The 23,672-nt window shown below is 42.6% G+C and overlaps 1 protein-coding gene across 1 annotated transcript in view; it reads right to left on the bottom strand.

The window, feature by feature from the left end:
• The window catches only part of LOC126185127 (organic cation transporter protein-like), a 480,435-nt gene that overhangs the window by 322,178 nt on the left and 134,585 nt on the right, over nucleotides 1-23,672 (bottom strand). The window contains exon 2 of the mRNA XM_049927950.1: nucleotides 1,403-1,470. The gene's annotated coding sequence lies outside the window, so the exon portion shown is untranslated. The remainder of the gene's footprint in view (nucleotides 1-1,402; nucleotides 1,471-23,672) is intronic.

Raw genomic sequence — 23,672 nt, 5'->3', positions numbered from 1 at the left:
TTCAAATTTCCTGCCAGGGGGGCGCGGTACTTTCCCGGCAAAAGCCGCCATCTTGGATAACGGTACTCGCGTCATCAGCTGACGTCACGGCCGCGTATCTTGGAAGACATCACTCGCGTCTTCAGGCGACGTCACAGCCGCCATCTTGTATAACGATACTTGCCTAATCAGCTGACATCACGGCCGCCATGTTGGATGACGTCACTGGGGTGACGCGAACGTTGCTATATTACTTACGATAAATCCCACAAATCTAAAGGCTACGTATTCAGCTAAATACTTAGGGATTACAATCACGAATGACAGATGGGGACGATCATATAGATCATGTTGTCTGGAAAGCGTACCAAAGACTGCTTTGTACTGGCAGAATACTTCCGAAATGCAGCAGGTCTCCTAAAGAGACTGCTTAATCACGCTTGTCCGCCTTCTTCTGGAGTACTGCTGCGCGTTATCGTATCTGCATCAGATAGGATTGATTGAGGAGATTGAAAAAGTTCAAAGAAGGGCAACCCGTTTTCTGTTTTCGCGAAATAGGGGAGAGAGGTCGACGAATTTAATACGTGAATTGAGGTGGCAAACATTAAAACAAAAGCATGTTTCGTTGCGACATGATCTCATGGCATTTCAATCATCAACTTTCTCCTCCGAGTGCAAATATATTTTATTGGCGCCCACCTACATAGTGAGAAATGATCATCATAATAAAACAAGAGAAATCAGCGCCCATGCTCTAAGATAAGTGCTGTTCGAGAGTGGAGCAGTAGAAGAATAGCTTGAAGGTGGTTTGATGAACCATCTGCCAGGCATTTAATTGTGAATTGCACAGTAATTATGTAGATGTAGATGTCGACTGATACCAAGTATTCTTCTCATTTCTGCTTCTGCAAAGCAACCGACTTACATAAAACTCACTCTTAGATGCATTGGCTTGAAGTATTGGAAACGCTGCTCGCGGTAGGGCTGATAGGACATAACGTTTCCCCATTTTCATACAGCAGAGACCGCCTACGAGCTGACCTATGTTGTTACTGCATAATCATGGGATCGGCAAATCATACTATTTAACGACATCACAGAGAAAACCTGAGAAATCACAAATTCAGTAATAGCAAGCAGAACAAATACACGAGGATCTCTCTAAGAAAAACTGCAGTTACAGAAGGGAAGAACAAATCAACGAAGAACATTGTTCACAAGCTATAAACTACGCGCGTCTTTCAATATTCAGGGAAAATATTATTAAAGTTACATATCTCAAAACTTTTTGTTAGGTCTGTGCTAGCAAATAACAGAAGTTGTATCATTCCGACCTGGCTGACATGTGAAAACCCTGCATTCTGTGTAATCTGCACAAATGTGTCGAAGCCTAAGCATATTAGGTGCGCCAGTCAACACTTACCACGTGTCTGGGGGCCGTTACACGAAGCACCTGTCCCACGCGAAGGCTGCGGAGGCGTGGCCTACCACCTGCAACAAAGAGGCGCTCGTTGTAATTGCAGCTCTTACAACATTGTATCCCGGTAGGCTACAAGGTAGGACAGAGTACAAAGCGTTTTTGAAAAGGCTGTGGAAAAGTTAAATCAGTTTTCTCCTACTGTATTTTTAACACCTTAAGTTACATTGAAAATCGTTTACGAAAATTAAGTAAATGTAGCTAAGTTTCAAAAATAACCACAGTAAGGTGCAGGCGGAGACCCTCTTCCAGGGGAGCCTTGAAAGTTGTGCAGCACAGCCTGTGGGATTTGAACCGCCTCCTGTCGGAGTCATTCTTTTAGTGATTCAGCTGTGTGCTGCTTCATCCCGATACGCTTCTCTCTTCAGAGAGAAAGTCGCACGTTAAGTCCAATGAACGGGTAGGCCATGTGATGTTCCCATCATGAGAAATCAGGTGATTTGGAAATAAAGCATTAACAACACTAATGCTTACTTTTGCGTGTGGGGGGTTGCTCTATTGTGATGAAAAAATGTCTCCTCGTTCACTTCTAACTAAGAAAGTTGTGGAGTAAAAAGAAGTTTTGCATGACATCTGCAAATCACTGTGAGGCGACTGTCACAGTATTCCATAGATCATCTTCGAAAAAACTGGGACATATGATCCCTGATGAAATAACGTTCGTGGAATGGAGAGGTAGGTGATGCTGTTGTTAGTGGATGAATGGAAATGGGTCTCATTACTCATCCGTAAGTTGTTTACAGTGTTTTCGTCTTGATTAATTAAATTCAGCATTCCTTCAGAGAACCGTTTTCGACTCGCGTAATGTGTTCCTTCAACAATCTGAAAAATTTGCTTCTCGTAAGAATGATAGTGTAGATCATTGCGTGAAATCCGTCTAAACTTTCTGCTGGAAATGTCAAGTGTAATGCCAAGCTGGCGAGCTGAGCGACGCAGGCTTTTTTCGGTTGCAGCTCACGCTTTGACGGCGCACGCGTGGAGCTAAGTGTCCACCACTCCGTTAGTACTGAATGCTACCGTGTCAGGAACATGGCCGGCTTCCATCAGCTCAGCACGATTCCAGCGTTTTTCATAATCACCCTACTCTGCCCCAACCAGTTGTTCGTTTTTGTCCCCCTTTCACGATACCGCAAAGTAATTAGTAATTAATACCAAGACGTAAGAGTATGGTTTCCAGTTCCTGAGACGAATGGAAAGTATAGGTCAACATGTACATCTGTTATATGCAAACCACTTCACGGTGTGTGGCGGAGGGTAAATTCTGTACCACTGTCGTCTTCCCTCGGTCCAATTGCAGTAGTGAACGGTACGCTAGAAGAACGACTGTTGGTATGGCTCTGAGTATGTCGAATATCTGTAACTTTACCACCATTGTCGTTTCGCGAGATACATATAGGAGGAAGCAATACATAGGTTGACTCTTCTACGAACGTACGCTCTCGGAATTTTAACATAAAACCATACAGCGATGCAAGTCTTACAACACTAGAACATTGGTCTTGTTAAAAGAACAGCCATGCGTCCCAGTCATGTTGTTCCTTCAACAAGAATTTAAAGTTTGGCCGTGATCGTGTGTTATAGACACTTGTTTCGCCTCCAGAGGGGTTACGTATCGAAAGAGAGCAGTAGTTACTTTAGCAGTAATCGAACCACAGGTGTGATTGTAAAATCTGTGATCGTGCAAATGAATACGGTCGGCAGCCTAATTGGGCAAAGTAATCCTAAGTAAATATATTGCTAATGAAGTAAACTAACTGTTGTATGTAACTTTACTTGGGACATAAATCTGTTTTGTAAACCAGACACGAAAACAACAGCACACCCTATCATATGTTGGTAAAGTGGCTAGCCGTGAGTAACACAGATAAAGGCTTAAAATGTATTGGGAACAAACTGTCTCCCACCAACGTACAATGTCTGTTTTAAAGTATGAAAGATACTGATGATTATAAAGAGCTAATTAATATGGGATAATCACAGAAAAATTGAACACGGGATGGCTTTAGTATTTTACTACTGAAAGACAGTAATATTAAAAAAGTTAACGAACTTGTCTTAACTAACATGGACACTATCTGTTTCATTGGGAAGCGTATAAGTGTTTGTATTATACCGTGCATGAGTAAAGAAGGGAGACGCTGAGTCTGTTATGGTTTTAGTGAGCTGTTGCCATTTATAACTTTTATTATACAAATGTTTCTCGAATACTTTCAGTATCTTGTAAATAGCAGGCTTAGGACTAACACTTCTAACAAGGCACCCTGATGATACACACATAAAAATGAATATATGAATAGAAGCACAACTGCAAACCTGTAAAGTGAATAAGGATTGTGTAGGCCTTTGAACTTTTATGGCCTGTACGTGGTTTTTATAATCACATTTCTATTTTGTTACTTTTATTATTGAGGAAAGCTTTTAACAGTCACTATAACGAAGCCTTTTGCCTCGCACTCATTCATTTGAAATACTATAACTATTCATTTTGTGACCACGTGGAACATTTCATACAAAACAAGTGTTTCGGAGCACAGTGCTCATCGTACATGGAGGCCACCCGCACGTGTTCACACGTTGACCCAACGACATCGTCAGTTACGACTGCAGTGGGCAAGCGACCATCGGGATTCGATCGCCCACGAATGTAAACGTCGTCTTCACGAACGCCGTCATCGAGGTGAAGGCCTACTCGAAACGTGCGGCACGCCACGGGCGCAGACTGGGGGAGGAGCAGTGTGCTAATGGAGGCATTGCCTGGGATCTGTCGTAGCAATCGAAGACACGCTGACAGCAGTGAACCATCTCTATCCTTTCGCACTCGGTGTCTTCCCCGACGGCGATGTCGTCTTTCAGCAGTATAATTGTCCGTGTCTCGGAGCCAGAACCGTGCTACATTAGTTTGAGTAACATTATAGTGAACTCACGTTGATGTCTCGGCGACCAAATTCGTCTGATGTAAATCCTATGGAACACATCTGAGTCGCTATCGACGCCATCATAGCGCACGCAAATCAGCGGCACGTTATTTACGCACATTACATGACCTGTGCGTTGACATCTAACCTCCACAAACCTACCGACAAACTGTCGGATCTCTGATACGCAGAATTAGTGGTGTATTTCGTTCCAAAGGCGGACAGACAAGCCATTAAACAGATGATCATAATCTTTTGTCGCACTAATGTATAAGTTGACGAGGGGTAATCGTGTCTCTCGATGTGAAGTGCTGTGTAAAATATCTTCTTGGCGTCGGAATTTTACGATTCAGAGCAAAAACGTAAGTGGCATTATCTAATAGCCAATATAAATCCATATCCAGGGGCATAATTAAGCCAATCTTGCTACAATTCTTGCCTCATTAAACAGCCAGGACGTTAACTGGTTGAGTGCCGGCCACCGACTTTATCTGCCACAGAGATTGCTTGCGGTACTTGGCGCCAAACCACGTTTTACACTCCCGCCGTAAGCTTTTCGTGGCGAAGGGACTGCTCTCCAGGTTTTACATTTCATACAATCCTTCATTCCCTATGGATGAACAAGTTTTACATACAATACAACACATTTGCATTCTGAAAGAACATAGTTCTCAAAAATACATTCACAAATTAATTCTGTTAACGTAATTTAGGAAACATCGAAGTTACATAAAAGAGGTAATGCCTATATCTTACATTAGTGTTACAATCTTCCTTGTAGCATCGGCCACTGGAGTTAGATGATCCTGTCCGAGACGCTTTCATGTTTAATAAATAAACCGTGACGTTAGAAACTATTCTCCTATGGATCTTCTCTGTTTCATCTATCATTTCTACCAGTTAAGGGTCCCAGACCCAAGGATCGATCGAAAGAGGATTTTGTAGCTACCTCCTTTTTAGGTTGACTAAACGAGTCTTCTTGCAATGATTGGTATCTCTTTTTTAAATCTCTCTGTATGCATACTCCCAGATATACAATCGTGTGACTTTCCAATGATCGCTCGGTAATCGCGTAATCAATCAATAACAGCTGTTTCCGTCTATTTATGGTCAACAGGTTACATTTCATTACTTCGAGACTCAGTTGCCAAACCTAGCACTAAGTGTCGATCCTCTGCAGGTCTTCCTACATTTCGCTGCAATTTTCTAGCATTGCGGATTTTCTGTATATAAAAGCATCATTCGCGTGAAGTCTCGCTGATGTTCGATTTTATCATTTCTTTTGATTCCCGACATAATAATTCGGGTCATAAATATTTGCTTTTCTGGTGATCAAATATATCGCACCCTCCGCGAAATTTATAAATTGTTAATGATTAACAATTTCCTGACAAGCAGTTCATCAGAGAAGAGGGTGTGATCAGCACTGATTCGCTCAAGTATTTTTTTTCTATTTCCGCAGCCAAACTTACAGGCATTGCGCTTGCAACTTAATTGTTGGAATCGTACCGCAACTGCAGTGAATGATTGATATTTAGGGTCCAACAAACATTTCCGCTGGGCACGCTCTCCACTCCTCCGAGACGCCGATATCCGCCGTTAAATGCACCCATCCCACCAAATACAAGTAATCCCTCTTCTGTTCCCTTCTGTAGTGCTCCCTTGCAGAAATCTCTACCCGTCTCCGTTCCACCATTTGCCCTGGCGCTTCCCCCAGCCACACAACCCCTCCCGCAGTAGACCCACCTAACTTGTCCTATCACCTTACCATCTGCAGCTTCACGTCCTGAATGAGCGCTTAAATCGCCTTGGCGCACCATACCTAGTGCACGAGTGTGACTAACTGCTGGAACAAACAATAACATTTCCGAAAGAAGTTATTCACAGCGTTACACTTCCGACTGAAAAAATGGTTCTAGTATACGCACTGTTTTCTTAAATATGTGGTGGCCTCATTATTGACGGCTACAACCCTGTTTGTTTGCACGTTAAGCAAGAGCGTATCATAAACTGATACGGAAGAAGTTTGGAAGGTAGGAGACGGGGTACTGGCAGAAGTAAAGCTGTGAGGACGGGGCGTGAGTCGTGCTTGGGTAGCTCAGTTGGTAGAGCACTTGCCCGCGAAAGGCAAAGATCCCGAGTTCGAGTCTCGGTCCGGCACACAGTTTTAATCTGCCAGGAAGTTTCATACCAGCGCACACTCCGCTGCACAGTGAAAATCTCATTCTGGATGACTGCTACTGTGTCAAATACAGGTTAATTCCTAGAAAAAAGTAAAAACGGTAATCATTCACTACTAATAATGCTTTTTATTAAGAGAAAATTGCGCTGTTTCCTGTTTCGAACCGATAAACTCGTCAGAAGGCTATTTGCGCCTAAAATTACATTTAGCTTATGCTCTACGTGCAACGTTCGCTGTTTTTCGGTGTGGCGGAATTTCCATGGGTGATAGTGTGCTACAACAAAAGTGATGTAATAAAAAGGAGTACTTTACTGTAATAGGGCGTAATAATGAACTGAAACAACGTTCATTGTGTAGAAAAAAACCGGAGGCCGTACCATGGATCGAACCGCGGACCATTGAATTTGTAATTTGGCAACTATCCACTGAGACACCAAACCAAATAGCAAACGTCTACGTTTTCAATAATTACAATGCTTTTTTATCATCTTTCATAAATTTTTCATTACTCGTTTAAAATAATTGTGTCACATCTGTAAAGCACAGTACAGCTGAAGGGCGAAATAGTGCCCACAGTGTAACTGGGTCTGAAAATGGCGGGTATATTAGGAAACACAGGGAGGGACAAAAAGTAGGGGAAAAAGTTCGTTACGCAACCGCGAGATGCACGAGCTTCGCACACGCGACGAGACTTGCTGGTAGAGAATGTGATGGAGTCACGGTCAGATTTGCCGGCTTGGCAGAGAGACTTTTTACAGGTGAAAATAGCACTTACCTTTAGGCATATCACACTTTTGTGTCAATTAACTTTGTCCATCAGTAGACTGTCTCCCTAAAGTGCGATTCTGAAAGGTTCACAAAATACTCTACTTCAGCTGCAGCTGCTGGACTCAACAATTTTCTCAGACATAAATTTCCTGAAATGTGGGAACGAGTGTAGGTCAGCTGGTTCCAAATTTAGTGATTAAGATAGCTCTCATAATTCATAATTAAATTCCCCTTTTCCCCACTGCTAAAGCAACTTTGCAGCAGGTCCACTGACCTGAGTTTGGTGTTCGTCAATTCCGGTCTCTTCACACTTTTTTTTTTTCAATTCAGTGGTTCCAGAAACCTTCGCCATATATTTTTGGTCCTTTACAAGGTAATAGACTACAAGAATCCCATTTGCATCCCAGGAAACACAGTTATATCGTTCCTGGCTGACGGAACCGACTTCGCTTGTGATGGCGCACAGCCACTGGTTTTCAGCCATTACTTCGATAACTTTTTTTCTGAAGCAGTGAATCCATGTCTCATCTGCAGTAGCAAATCTGCGTACGAAATCTCTTCTTCTTTTATGGTACGGAGATTTCAGAAAAATATCATTGTCTCGTTGGCTTTTGGGCAGAATTGAACATACTCAGTACCTATCTTCCACAAAGCTTTCTCATAGTTAATTTTTCATGTTAAATGAACTGTACTCTCTTCTGGTATGCCCATAGCGTCAACTCACACACCTTCAATGAATGATCATCGATTACTTCTTTATCGATGTTTTCAGCTATGGTTGTGGTTTCGGTCATCTAGAACTCGGACGTCTTAATTAAATCTTTTGCCATATTGGTGGTATATTATCTCTGGTCTGACCAGATGAATATTTGTTTGTCGTTGCTTAAAATGGTTTATTTGCGACGCGTTTCGAGCCACTGGCGTTCACTGTCAAGTATCAAATGCCTATCTTAAAAATGCTAGTAATTAAATTAATCTCTGGGCTTTTTCTCAGTTCGTTGAAGTCTTGGTCTGTATGCCTCCCTACATCGTAATCGAAATCGGGAATCATACGTAGGGCTTTTCTTGGCAAAACCTGCATCGTCATGCTCTATAAATATTTTGTGTCGATATTTTGCGTATAACTTACTGCCTGTTTGTCGTTAGGCTGTTGCGATGGTTGAGTTTCTCACTTCGTTGAGTGCTGTGTTGCACTGTTTTACACCGTTTTAAAGTCACTTTTCACTCTCACATTCATATATGTACTATATTGATCGGTATTACACTGTAATCACACAGTAAAATCACAGCATAATTACAAGATGGTTGCTTTAACTGTTAGAAATGAAGGAGCAGAAGCACACTTCCTATAGCCTAATTTTGGTCAGTGTACCACCAACGGAAATTAATCCAAAAATTTTACGGCGGCACAGTCTTCCCGTCCATCCACTTGAAAGGAACGCGGACAACACGAGTACTATGAAAGCCATACATAAAAAAAAATATTGTGTACAACACACTTGACACTCGAGGTACATTATTGCGCAATACGCGCCGTAGTAATAAAACAAAATTTCCTGTATATCAACGCCATCGGGGGCCGCCTAGAACTTTCAGCTTGCCATCAAAGCGCGTGAAGGGGAGCCAGCGGCGGAAGTGGTGTGGGGGGGGGGGGGGGATGCAACAGCAACGGTCTGTGGGGGGAATGCAACAGCAACGGTCTGTGTGGCCAGCTGGGGCAGTCCAAGGCTGCCGCGCGTGCAGACTTACTACTGATAACTCGCCTCACTCCTTGTTTCCTGTTCAGTCTACTTCCCTTTCCGAGGCGCACACTGAGGTCTCTCTAAGCGTGGTGTTGATACTAATCAGACGGAAAAGGGAAATAAGTCGTGAATAGTAAACGTCTTTATGAGAAACCACGCTTTCTCAGCAAGTTTCACTGATGATAATATTGGCTTCAGACTGCCAGCTTAATCTTGATCAGACATTTCGACGAGTTGTCTAATCATCTTCCGGCGAAGATTTAGCAAGGAAATTCACAAAATTAAATTCATCTGTTATCGATATTGTAGAACACGCTGACGGTATATAAATGGAATATAAGTACAGATAACTGCGATAAATCAACAATGATATATTTGTGTATTTTCATTAAATAGTTCTCGAGCATTCTGGAGATCTTCAGATACGGTGTGCACAAGTTAAACATTCCTGACACTGGAGGTTGCTGTTTGCAGCAGTATAGGAAATACTGGTGTCAATATCAAAATGGCAGCTTCCATTTTTACTGTCTATTGACCGTAGAATCAACCAATATCTATTATTAACAACATTGTTGTGACAGTGTTTAGAGCGTACAGGATCTGTTATCGTAGACTAATGGATTTCCCCCCTTCAACAAAACTATGAAAGAAATTTAAACAAAAGACTTTAATGTTTTGTTGCAAGACACACTGTGACGGGCTCTAGACTTTCAAAATTGATCTCCAGGACGCGCAATTTGTTCTATTAGTGCTGTCATGCGCTGACCAGAGAATTATTTTCAAAGTGACTAACTACATAATTTATGTTCATTTCACGGCATCACAGCCGTAACAAACCACAAAACGAGTCAAGATTAGATATTTTTAAACTCAGAAATCCATCACGGGCTGGGTTTCCACTTCGCGAAAGGGTGTACCATTTTAATTAAACTTGAATTGTGGCACAGAACTTCTTAACACATTCTCCATCGATGCAAGGCAAGAAATTAGGAATGCCAAGAAATGTCTTCGCATACTAATTCCTGTAAGTTCTGTAATGGATAATGCAAGTAAAATATGGCGGAATTCTTACTGGACATGGGTTACTATAGTTTCTGGAGTTTCATGAAGTATGTAGTGTTACATCAACAGCAGATAAAAATACAAGAATAAAAGAGCTTCTCTTTCTATGGTTCTTAAAGTAGCAGTTTTTTTTATACTAATTAAGTGTACTGTTCAGTCATAAACTTTCTAAATATATACTGACTATACATCATGTACATGATTCGCTGAGTGAGCGGACGATATTATTTGGTATAGACAGTTGCTAATATAGCATTCAGAGTAAGTTTGTAATACCTGCATATTTTTGATAATGTATACCTTCATTCGTTCCTCATCTTTGGATGTTCCGGTTTTGGACAGGGCCGGCCAGTGTGGCCGAGCGGTTCTAGGCGCTTCAGTTTGGAACCGTGCGAACGCTACGGTCGCAGGTTCGAATCCTGCATTGGGCATGGATGTGTGTGATGTCCTTAGGTTAGTTAGGTTTAACTAGTTCTAAGTTCTAGGGGACTGATGATTTCAGATGTTAAGTCCCATAGTGCTCAGAGCCATTTGAACCATTATTTTTTTTTTTTTGGGGGGGGGGGGGGGGGGGGGCAGGATCTACGGATCACAACCGGTGAATGAGTGTAATATCAGCGAAATGTATAGCCTCGTGAGCGATATCGGTCTGTCAAAACCTGCTACTTATGCTGAACAAACCGTTGCAAAATTTTACTATCGAGGAAAAGTTCGCAATTCGCGATAAAAATGTTGGCTGAAAATAAAAAAAAACTGAAACAGCCTCTTCTAGGCAAATTACATATTTTTACTGCATTGTGCACAAGAAGATTTACCTTATTATCTTCTTTTTCTAAATACATTTATTACAGTTAAATGTAGTTAAAATTTATATTTCGTTCATACATACAAGTGTTATGGTTAATAGCTGCAAGTAAGCTTCGAATTCATTTCTTTAATTCACACACCATTCTAATGCATAAAATGGGAGGATCAGGAGAGTACGCAGTGAAACCGAAATTTGAGTTGAAATGGCGAAAATCCAGGCTGGTCACAACGAACATTCTAGCCACTTATCCAGACACAAATACACTGGCGGACACAAGTATTCACACCTCAGGATATATCATACGTACATAGACTATTTATAACATTTGTGAATACAAGCGACCAGACTGAAACAATCTATTCTCTATGTATTTCCGTTTAACCACACTTAAACATAAATAATCATTAATATCGTTACGAAAAGAAAATTAAAGTCTTAGCTGTACTGTGATAATGGACGGTCATAAGTATTCACACATTCACTTACGTTGCACTGTTTGATTTAGCAGCATTCATCTATTAGCGTGTATTCATTTCCTTGCTTCTAATAACAGCCTTCAGCCTGCCCTGCATTGATTGTACTAGCTTTCTTGTTACTGCTGCGTCAATCTTGCCCCATTCCTGAACAATCACTTCCTTCAGTGCTGTTTTACTGGAAATATGTTTTCTGATTCTTCGTTCTAACTCGTCCCACAAATGTTCAATAGAGTTCATATCTGGGAACTCAGGTGGTGTTTGAAGGATGTGTGCGCGCGCGCGCGTGCGTGTGTGTGTGTGTGTGGGGGGGGGGGGGGATGTATTGTACAGAATCCACAAACGTACATTTTATGCTATATGTTTTGAATCATTGTCCTGTTGGAAATGGTAGCCAGTTCAAATGGCTCTGAGCACTATGGGACTTAACATCTGAGGTCATCAGTCCCCTAGAACTTAGAACTACTTAAACTTAACTAGCCTAAGGACATCACACACATCCATGCCCGATGCAGGATTCGAACCTGCGACCGTAGCAATCGTGCGGTTCCGGACTGTAGCGCCTAGAACCGCAATGGTAGTCAGTATTCAAACCTAGTTTTTCAGCTCTGACTTTCAAATTTCTCTTTAAAATATCCAGATACACATAGTGATCCGTAGTTCCATCAATAAATACCAGTTTCCCCACACCAGGCGCAGCCATACATCCCCAGACAATGATACCGCCACCACCATGTTTTACAATACAGGCCATATTACTAGGTTCCAACTCGGTATTTATCTTCTCCACACTAAAATACGTCCATCGTGATGGAAAAGGTTGAACTTGCTCTCGTCAGAAAAAATAACTCTGTTCCAGGACTCTGAGTCCTTGGTCACATATTGATTTGCAAACTGCAACCTTTTCTGCCTATTTGCCTCCTTTATATAGGGCTTCTTTCTTGGAACATTTGCATGCTTGTGCCTTAAAGGTAGAAATTCAGGAAAAGTTAATAGTAATAATCACACGAGCTTTCCAGACGGTGATTTTTAGGTATTCATGAAACACTTTTAGGCTTTATTAAATTTTTAACTACAGAACGGGGTAATATTAAAGTGGAGATATTAACCTACATTTTTGGGGCATACCTATTCTAGAGCTTTACGTAAGTCTCTTGCCAGTACATGTGAACCATATCTCCCTCGTACAGTTTACAGTCTCCATTATGGGAACGGGCACTGATGATACTGATAACATATTCACAGATACGTCGAGACTGCAAAGTCGTCATATAAATACTAATAAATGAAAGTATTTGTTTACGAAATACAGACTGGAAAGCTCATTCCAACGCAGTTAGGGTCGGAGAAAAATGTTACAGAAAAAAAAATGGTTCAAATGGTTCGGAGCACTATGGGACTCAAATGCTGTGGTCATCAGTCCCCTAGACTTAGAACTACTTAAACCTAAATAACCTAAGGACATCACACACACCCATGCCCGAGGCAGGATTCGAACCTGCGACCGTAGCAGCAGCGCGGCTCCGGACTGAAGCGCCTAGAACCGCACGGCCACCGCGGCCGGCGAATGTTACAGAAATATGCCATATGCAGCCAGGCGCAATGCCCATCATCAGCGCGATCTATATTATAGAAGACAAAATATATGTCCAAATACATCTGTCTGTAGTGTACATTGTTTCATATTATTTAACGTGACTGTTTTTTCATATAATTTAACTTGCCTTATACGTAAATTGGTTTCTTACGAGACGTCAATAACACGAAATGCCCTTAACACTCATGTAAGTATCTAATTATGACAATTTTAACTAGCATAATAATTTCGGATATTATGTACTTGTCGTTGGCGATATGTTTAACATCCAATTATATTGATTGTTTATTTAGTAGATAATTGCATTTCTAAATTATGTTTTCTGTATAAACGACATTTCTAAATGTACAGGGTGATTATAATTAAACTTTCAAGCAGCTGTTGAAATAACACCATTGGTCAGAATGACGTCAAATTGCAAGGGAATATTATCGGAGAAGGGGGAAAACGAATGGCAGAAGAAAAATAAAGTTACAAAATGTAGCAATAGATGGCGCTGTAAGCATCATAATTTAATAGTGGTCGACGACAGATGACAAATGAATAGTACAGCAATGCCTAAGGTATACGTTTGACGTTAAACAAACTGTACTATTCAGTGTGCATGGGTGTACAGGCGTGATACTGTTAGTTACACAAGCCCATCCACCACGGCACAGTCATATCCCATCGAATGGGAAAAATCCGTTTTTAATTGTCCTGAGGCCAAAAAACGTATAAAAAGCATCACTCACACCGGTTTTAATTGTTCTGAGACCAGAAACCGCATAAAAAGCATCAATAAAACTCAAATCGAATAATTAATTTCCTTGTGACTGGCGCAAAATATGTCCAACATGCTGTCCACCGTTTTCTGCAACAAGTTGAAATCGAGAAACAGCATGTTGCACAACTGATGGAAGTGTTTCCGGGGTCACGTTCAGACTGTGTTGTGCAATGCGTACCTTCAATGCAGCTAAGTTTGCAGTCGGAACACTGAATACAACATCTTTCAGACAGCCCCACAGCCAGAAGTCACACGGATTAAGATCAGGTGATCGGGACAGCTAGGCTGTAGGGAAACGGCGGCTGATAATTCTAGCATTTCCGAAATGACTCTTCAGCATCTGCTTAACTGGAATTGCAATGCGCGGAGGTGCGCCATCTTGCATAAAAATGATCCCATTCACACATTCACGCTGTTGTAGAGCTGGAATGATGTGCTTGCGCAAAAGACACTCATAGCGCTTACCAGTGACGGTACAAGTAACAGGACTGGAAGCACCTTTCTCTTCGAAAAACCATGGCCCTATGATAAATGATGGCGTAAACCCGCACCACACGGTGACCTTTTCATGATGAAGTGGTACTGGTTGATTTGCGTCTGGATTTTCCATTTATAATATTCGACAATTCTGTGTATTGACATATCCTGTCAGATGGAAGTGGGCTTCGTCTGTCCACAAAATCTTCCACGACCAATCATTGTCCACTTCCATGTGAGCAAGAAATTCTAAACCAAAGGTCTCTCTTGCTGGCAGGTCAACAGGAAGCAACTCGTGCACATGGGTAATTTTGAATGGATAGCAAAGAAGGATGTTTCGTTGGATTTTACGCACCGCGCTCACGGGTATGTTCTGTTCGGGCAATTCTCCGTGCACAGCACGTTTGCACACCACCACTCGTCTCCTTCTGCATTGCTGTGGCCACCGCTTCCAATGACGTCGAATCAATTTGTTTCCTCCCTCTACCAGGTTACATACCAAAAGAATCCGTCGTTTCGAATTTCCGAGTCATTTTCTCCAGACTCACGGCAGTCATCGGAGCAACGCGATTTTTCAAACCCTTCAGTGTCCGGAACGTCTGCAGAGCGACTTGTGCACAGTCATCATTCTTGTAATACAGTTTTACAAGCAGAGCGCGATCCTGCATTGAGACAGTCATGGCGAATGTCGCAGACGCGAAAGGAGGAAAAGCCGTGTACCCGGCGTGCTTATACCAACTTCATTGGGTCGTGCGCATGACAGGTTATTTCATTTACGTATTCGGACACATACAGCGCCATCTACTGATCAATTTTCACACTATTTTCTTTTCTTCTGCCAAACGTTTTCTCCCTTCCCTTCTCCGATAATATTCCGCTGCAATTTGACGTCATTCTTACCAGTGGTGTTATTTTTACAGCGTTTTGAAAGTTCAACTTTAATTATAATCACCCTGTATTTCAGTACCAAAGATTTATGAGAATTTTGTTGAAATTTCCAGAGATTTATTTTGCTTCGGTTTTTAGGTCTGTGTTCGTCCAAGAAAAGCGTTCCAAACCAAGTGTTTAAAAATTCAACGTAACTGACACTGTTGCCGCTCATAAACATAGCAGTTCATTTTCCATAGCAGAACTAAGCAACACCGCGACGTTCAGAATACTGGTTGAAATTGCTCGGTAAATCGCTCGCTTGTGGAGGGATCGAAGCGAACGACCGACTGCAGGACAGAGTGTCAACCCTGGGTTTTATATTACCATTTACACTGCCTGACAAAAAAAAGTAAACATACGGAAGGGGAGGAGGGAACAGAATAAAACTTCAGGGGTTGAGCCGGAGTGCGATGTTATTAGGATCATTCAAAAAGAAACGCGCCGGAGGCTGTAAAATGAAAACCGCTGAAGCGATCGTAATGCCATTGTCTAGGGAAGGAGGTGTGCTCCCTATAAAGGCGGTGAGGCTCCAAACTGATCCCACGTGACGACAGAGCTAGCACGTCAGTCCAGTGCACTCACAAGTGCCGGAAACAGAGGCTTCAAAAGAAGAGCAAAGACATGTACTACGTTTCCTCACAGCGGAACGAGAGCGCAGAACGGAAATTCATCAAAGAATGGCACAAGCGTGCCAAGAGCATTGCATGTCCGCTGCAAGGATCGAGGCGTGGCACAAGCGATTCGAGGAAGAACGGGTGTCGTTGGTCGATAACGCACGATCTGGAAAGTCACGCCGCACTACTGATACGATTTGTCGCCGATGGCCATCCCGGTGTAGTGCAGAGCCGCGATTCATTGTCGAACACAGTTCAGCAGTCCACGGCACCACTCCGAATGCAACCGTTTGTGTTGTGGTGTTAACAGCAGTCTAAGAATCGTGCGCTCATTCGGTAGTGTTCTGCCGCTGCAATGGTGCGGGATGACACAGACTCGTGTGGCAGGCGCAGATGTCAGCAGAATACGGCGACCCTCACTTGTGGTGTTCAGGCGTCGTCGGCCGGAAACCAGACGCGTAGGCCTGCTCTCAGCTTCCAGGTTTCTCAAAATCAATGTCGCATCCGGATGCCCCACAAACCTGGATATTGCACGAACCGTCCAGCCTGCCAAATTTAGACCTACAGTGAGGTCCCTTTCAAACTCTGCTAGGTCCTGACAACGCTGACTCAGACGAGTGCCAAGCATCTTCGTGTCTCTGGGTGCCGTCCTACCTGTCGCAGCTCTAAGCGTTTACGAACCGGCCGTTTACGTGTACGTGTACGATGTTACGTTGACAACAGACCGCGTCTTCTTGGTGCGTCAGTTTTTTTGACAGACAGTGTACATAACTCACTTCTTTCTTGGTCCGAATAGCACTTCCGGACAGATGCCTATCTGGTGTTTGTAGAAATGAATCCTGGCCAGACATTCGTCGCAAATACATAAGCAACAGCTTAGAAAGCACCCACTCGGTGTTTTAATAAGTAGAAACCCACTTCAGCTATGCATGAATTCAAAATAATGCTCATATGCAACAACACGAAACAGGGCCGCGTCACAACAGTGAAAGCAGGTCACGAATACCAATTCGGTGAATATAAATAAGATGGTTATATGTAGCTGCAACGTAGGTATGGTACGAAGTTTTCTAGCGACACATTCCTGATTACACTAATGGTGAAGTGCAGTGGGAAATCAAAGCGTTTTTGTGACCAGTCAGTTTATAAAACATGAGATTACGACGCAAGCTTAGAGATCTCACTTAAGTGGAGACGAGTTTCTCGTTGCGAAATGCTGCCGGTACATTTGGTAGACAGTTTTGGATCTGTCTCTAAACTACTCTGCTTCTTTTATTGTGTGTTTAGTTTCAGGTGCACTGTTATAAAATAGGAGACTGCAGGAATCACACGGAGGAAGCCACTATCTCTCTTTACTGTTCTCTCTCAGTATTATTCTCGCTTTATACGCCACAAGTTCATTCGTGCCGATGAAATCTACAGCAACACTGTCTATCGACTAACTTTTCCCCCGCAAGTATTTCGGTGTTGTAGTTTGAGGGAATTACAGTTATATGGGAGTGTACATCTCTCTCTCTCTTGTATCGTCACAGCATCCGGCACGAAGTTCAAAATGTTCAAATGTGTGTGAAATCTTATGGGACTTAACTGCTAAGGTCATCAGTCCCTAAGCTTACACACTACTTAACCTAAATCATCCTAAGGACAAATACACACACCCATGCCCGAGGGAGGACTCTAACCTCCGCCGGGACCAGTCGCACAGTCCATGACTGTAGCGCCTAAGACCGCTCGGCTAATCCCGCGCGGCGGCACGAAGTCATACAACACGGTTACACGGTACTGCGTTTCCCTCCTCTGCTCTTTTTCCTTCCGCCATCACTCCCTGAGCACCACGCGATGTCGGCCTGCCGCGGTGTCACCTTCTGCCACGCTGATGCAGTATGGAGGGGCATAGGGCCAGCACGCGGCTCTCCCGCCCGCTGTCAACTTCCCACACCTTGGAGCCGCTACTTTTCATTCGAGCATCTCCTCGGCTGGTATCACGAGGCTGAGTGCATCCCGTTCCAGACCTCCCACGAAGGAAAAATCCCTGGTAGTACCGGGAATTGAACCCAGGTCCTCCGCACGAGTCAGCCGCGTATCCTCCCCTTCTTATTTCAGAGTCAGAAATCCACAAAATGTCTAAAGGGATACAGTAACCATCTACTTCTATACTCTACGAATCACTAAAGTGTGTGATAGAGGGTATTATTTATTATACCGTGTATTAAGGGTTCATTTAGCAGTGTGTTTCTGAGTGCTCGCTGCATTTGCCTGATTTCATCCGCGGTTCTCGAATTCTCTGAGCAGTTTATCAAGAAATGTGCCGTGTCTTTTTTGAGGTGCTTGCGCGATAAGATTTATCGACGTTTATATCACACTTTCTCGCAACAGTAAACAAGCATGTGATCATTTGAGTCTCCCTTCTTCGTATCATCTCGCTATCGCTTGTTAATTCGACCTTACATGGGTCGTAGACGCTTGAGCAGCATTAAAGTATGGGTTGTACATTCGTTTTGTTCGTAGACATGTTACTAATGAATCTCAGTGTGGCATTTACATTACGTGCAACTGACCCAACGTACTCGCTTCACTTCATGTCAACGTAAATAATGATCATTTCTGAAAATCTTTCCCATTCCTTCCCTTGTGCTGTGGAAAAAGCGATCACACTCCAGCCTGTTAATTGTCAATCCTACTTTCCCTCATCTCGGCCATTGGCTATTGTCCGACATCAAACTCGCTGCTCAGTGCTGTACTCGACCTAGTTAGCTTACCTTTTAGAGATCCTGCACGGAATAGCTCCTCCTTAATGTGGAAGAATGAGGGTTTGAGTTTAACTAGGGGTCAGGGGGAGAGTCTCCTGCGATGACATCTACACCTACTTCGACATGATTACACTGCAGTTCACATTTCAGTACCTGGCAGAGGTGCAAGATAGCTTTGTTAATTGTGGGAAAAATAAACATCTCAATCTTTCCGTGTGAACTCTGATTTTGAGAAACTGCAGTTGTATGAAATGGTTTCGACGCAACAAGAAACGTTGTGATGCACAAAACGAGCTGCCCCTTTCGATGTCTTTTGCCAGTCAAATCTGGTGAAGATGCCATACTATGCAGCAGTACTCTAGGATAATGATCCTCAATCTTTTCTGTTCACGGCACACTATACAATATACCAAGTTTCTGTGGCACACTGATATACAAGTTGGCAGCTGTGAGAGGAGGGCTAACGTACGAGTCAGCAACAATACGAGAGCACAGCTTGTCTTCACTAGTCACTTGTTCGTAGAATCACAGTCCTAATGCGATACGTGTTGTGGCATATTTTGAGGCTGATTTTTAGTTACACACGTGCATGAATTGTGCTGTTAATGTATTAATTTTTCAGTATTGATACATGTTTGATTGAAAGGAAAAAAGTTGAAGATGACTCAGTGACAGAAACAAATAACAGTAACAAAAATGAGAATGAACCAATTTCAACTGTAGGTCCCGTGAAAGCAGTACAACCTAGTGGAAGTACCAAAAGAATTCGTATACCACTAAAATTATTTAAACTCTGGTTTTACGTTCAATGGATATAAAAACTGTCCCTTGCCACAATGTTCCGTGTGTGGGGAAAAACTGAGCAATGAATCCATGTTCCTAGAACACTGAAATGACATTTCAGTAGCAAACATGATTACTTATCTGGGAAAGATAAGACCCATTTTAACCGACTGAGTTCATCGGCAGCAAAGCAAGCCAAAGCTATGGTACGAAGAGCAACTAATTCTGAAAAAGCACAAATGGCTAGGTATAATTCTGCCGAAATAGGAGAGAAAAATGCAGCCCCATACTATTGCAGAGGAGTAATTTTTTCTGCATGGAACGAAACAGTGTGATCGATGTTAGGTGATGGCGCCGAGAAGGAAATGTCTTTAGTTCCACTGTCAAACGATACCGGTTCCCGGCGCATTGATGACATATTTTCAGATATCCAATGCAGTGTCCATGAAAACCTAAGCGACGGTCGTATATTGTTACTAAAGCTCGACGACTCATCTGATATAAATAAGAAAGTCAGTCACTGTGTTACACAATATTCGTAGATGAGGATTCGATTACTGAGCAATTCCTTTCGTGTACTGGCTCCGACGTGTGTAAGTCTCTATGGAGCCGCTTGGAACAAAAAGGGCTGTACTGGAAAAGTTGTCTTTCTACTTGCACAAACAGTGTACCAGCAGTGACTAGAAGATTCAGAGGATTTGTTGCAAGACTAAAACAACATTTACCGACCATACATTGAAACATTGCTTCATACATCGTGGTGAATCCTATTCCAACATAACTGAAAAGTGTTTTAGATTCAATCATTAACAAGGATTAATTTCATTATGTGTGGGGCTCTAAAGAGTAGACCACTCAAACTGTGCCATGAAGCGGTCTCGGCATGACACTTTGGTTCTGTATACTGAGATCCGATGGTTGTCAAAAGGTAGAGTTCTGGAAAGAATTTCTGAATTGAGAAAAGAGCTATTAAATATGTTTAGCGCCGAAAAGCCGGACTTGGCATCTCAGTTAAATTTCGAGGAATGGTGTGCAAAGATACCCTATCTGGCTGACATTTCCGCCATTTAAATTACCTGAAAGAGAATATACAAGGAAAAGAAGAAAATGGGGGAAGTCAAGCGATTAACTCACCAAGTCCTTAAAAAACTTAATATGGAAATCACACGTAGAACAGAAAAATCTTAAGGTGATTCCTCTCACTTTCGAGGTAGATCCACACGCTGACATAATCCACGAACTTGTTTGAAATCACTTCGTGGTTCATGCAAATAACGTGGCACAATATTCTCCCTCCATCACTGTCGACAGATATAACTGGATGCGCAATCACTATGCCATGTCTCCAGAATCCACCACCGATCTTTCTCTGGAGAAAGAAGAGCAGCTCGCTGAACATCAGACAGACCGTACATTTCAACTAAAATATGGTGATCTACCACCTATCAAGTTTTGGACGTTAGCGAAGGAGGAGTACCCAGTAGTAGCAGTAAAAACAGTTAATACCCTGGTGCATTTTTCCACTTGTTCCATTTGTGCGAGGCGAGCTGGGATTTTCGGCACTAACGAACGTAGACAAACAAGAAACGTGAGAGACTTCTCTCAGTTGAACAGCAAATGCGTGTTTGCTTGTCTTCAGTTCCACCACGAACTGAACTATTGTGTAAGATGCGGCAGGATCAAGTTCTTCATTATTAATTGCAGCTTGTAAACCGTAAGCCAATAAATGACCCCATTTCAAGTCCTGGAAGATTATTATATCTTCTGTTGTCCGGTTTAAAAAACTGAATATTCAGCGAAATTACTTCAGTTACTTTTATTAGCAATATCACAACCCCTCAGAAATATCGCGGCACACATAACTAATGTCCGCAGCTCGTGGTCGTGCGGTAGCGTTCTTGCTTCCCGCGCCCGGGTTCCCGGGTTCAATTCCCGGCGGGGTCAGGGATTTTCTCTGCCTCGTGATGACTGGGTGTTGTGTGATGTCCTTAGGTTAGTTAGGTTTAAGTAGTTCTAAGTTCTAGGGGACTGATGACCATAGATGTTAAGTCCCATAGTGCTCAGAGCCACATAACTAATCTCGCCGCACAGCACATTCGTTGAGAACCGCTGCTCTAAAACAAGACGGACAAGCGTTGTGTAAGCAGTTTCTTCAATGGAGTCTTTGACCTAATTGTTCTGCCAATAACACGCCATCTTTGGTTATATTTCGCTACAACATGGTAGATATCGAAATAGACGAGAGAGGGATAGAGAAACAAGTAAAATCGCTCAAAAGAGAGAAGGCCGCTGGACCTGACGGGATACCAGTTCTATTTTACACAGAGTACGCGAAGGAACTTGCCCCCCTTCTTGCAGCGGTGTACCGTAGGTCTCTAGAAGAGCGTAGCGTTCCAAAGGATTGGAAAAGGGCGGAGGTCATCCCCGTTTTCAAGAAGGGACGTCGAACAGATGTGCAGAACTATAGACCTATATCTCTAACGCCGATCAGTTGTAGAATTTTGGAACACGTATTATGTTCGAGTATAATGACTTTTCTGGAGACTGGAAATCTCTGTAGGAATCAGCATGGGTTTCGAAAAAGACGGTAGTGTGAAACCCAGCTCGCGTTATTCGTCCACGAGACTCAGAGGGCCATAGACACGGGTTCCCAGGTAGATGCCGTGTTTCTTGACTTCCGCAAGGCGTTCGATACAGTTCCCCACAGTCGTTTAATGAACAAAGTAAGAGCATATGGACTATCAGACCAATTGTGTGATTGTATTGAGGAGTTCCTAGGTAACAGAACGCAGCATGTCATTCTCAATGGAGAGAAGTCTTCAGAAGTAAGTGTGATTTCAGGTGTGCCACAGTGGAGTGTCATGGGACCGTTGCTGTTCACAATATACATAAATGACCTGGTGGATGACATCGGAAGTTCAATGAGGCTTTTTGCAGATGATGCTGTGGTGTATCGAGAGGTTGTAACGATGGAAAATTGTACTGAAATGCAGGAGTATCTGCAGCGAATTGACGCATGTTGCAGGGAATGGCAATTGAATCTCAACGTAGACAAGTGTAATGTGCTGCGAATACATGGAAAGATAGATCCCTTATCATTTAGCTACAAAATAGCAGGTCAGCAACTGGAAGCAGTTAATTCCATAAATTATCTGGGAGTACGCATTAGGAGTGATTTAAAATGGAATGATCATATAAAGTTGATCGTCGGTAAAGCAGATGCCAGACTGAGATTCATTGGAAGAATCCTAAGGAAATGCAATCCGAAAACAAAGGAAGTAGGTTACAGTACACTCGTTCGCCCACTGCTTGAATACTGTTCAGCGGTGTGGGATCCGTACCAGATAGGGTTGATAGAAGAGAGAGAGAAGATGCAACGGAGCGCAGCGCGCTTCGTTACAGGATCATTTAGTAATTGCGAAAGCGTTACGGAGATGATAGATAAACTCCAGTGGAAGACTCTACAGGAGAGGCGCTCAGTAGCTCGGTACGGGGTTTTGTCAAAGTTTCGAGAACATACCTTCACCGAAGAGTCCAGCAGTATATTGCTCCCTCCTACGTATATCTCGCGAAGAGACCATGAGGATAAAATCTGAGAGATTAGAGCCCACACAGAAGCATACAGACAATCCTTCTTTCCACGATCAATACGAGACTGGAATAGAAGGGAGAACCGATAGATGTACTCAGGGTACCCTCCGCCACACACCGTCAGGTGGCTTGCGGAGTAGGGATGTAGATGTACATTTTCTGTACAGTCGTTCTTGTAACCGCTAGATGTTTAGTTGAACTTACAATCTCCAAATGCGTATCTTTTATAGGATGACAGAAATTCAACGGGGCTGTGTTGGTACTCATGGGGAATACCTCACAATTTTCATTAGCCATTGTCAACTGCCACTTTTCACACCATTCGGATATAGTTTCTGAATAATTCTGTAGTTAGTTTTGATCTTCCGTCGACTTCACTAGACAGTAGACTATGGTATCATCTGCAAAGAATCGGAGTGGGTAGCCCAGACTGTGTCCTAAATCATTTATATAGATCAACGACAAAAAATCACCTAGCACACTTTCTCTGAGAACGCAATACACATAAATTTGGTTTTATTAGATCTTGCAAAAAGTATCTCACAAACATTTCAAATCAACGTTTATTTTCTCGATAAAGTATATTCATACAAACACAACGACGGTATTTACAAGGCAATGAAATGATATTTTAGCTTTATTTATTGCGTCTAGTTTTTTTGTAATTGCCAAATAAGGACAACAATATTTCAGAACTTTATCATATACATAATTCTGTCTTTTGCAACGGACTCTTATTTTTGCTTTCAAACATATTT

Source organism: Schistocerca cancellata, chromosome 4 (genome assembly GCF_023864275.1).
Source record: "Schistocerca cancellata isolate TAMUIC-IGC-003103 chromosome 4, iqSchCanc2.1, whole genome shotgun sequence".
Classification (NCBI taxonomy): domain Eukaryota; kingdom Metazoa; phylum Arthropoda; class Insecta; order Orthoptera; family Acrididae; genus Schistocerca; species Schistocerca cancellata.
This window is presented reverse-complemented; position numbering and strand designations above follow the sequence as displayed.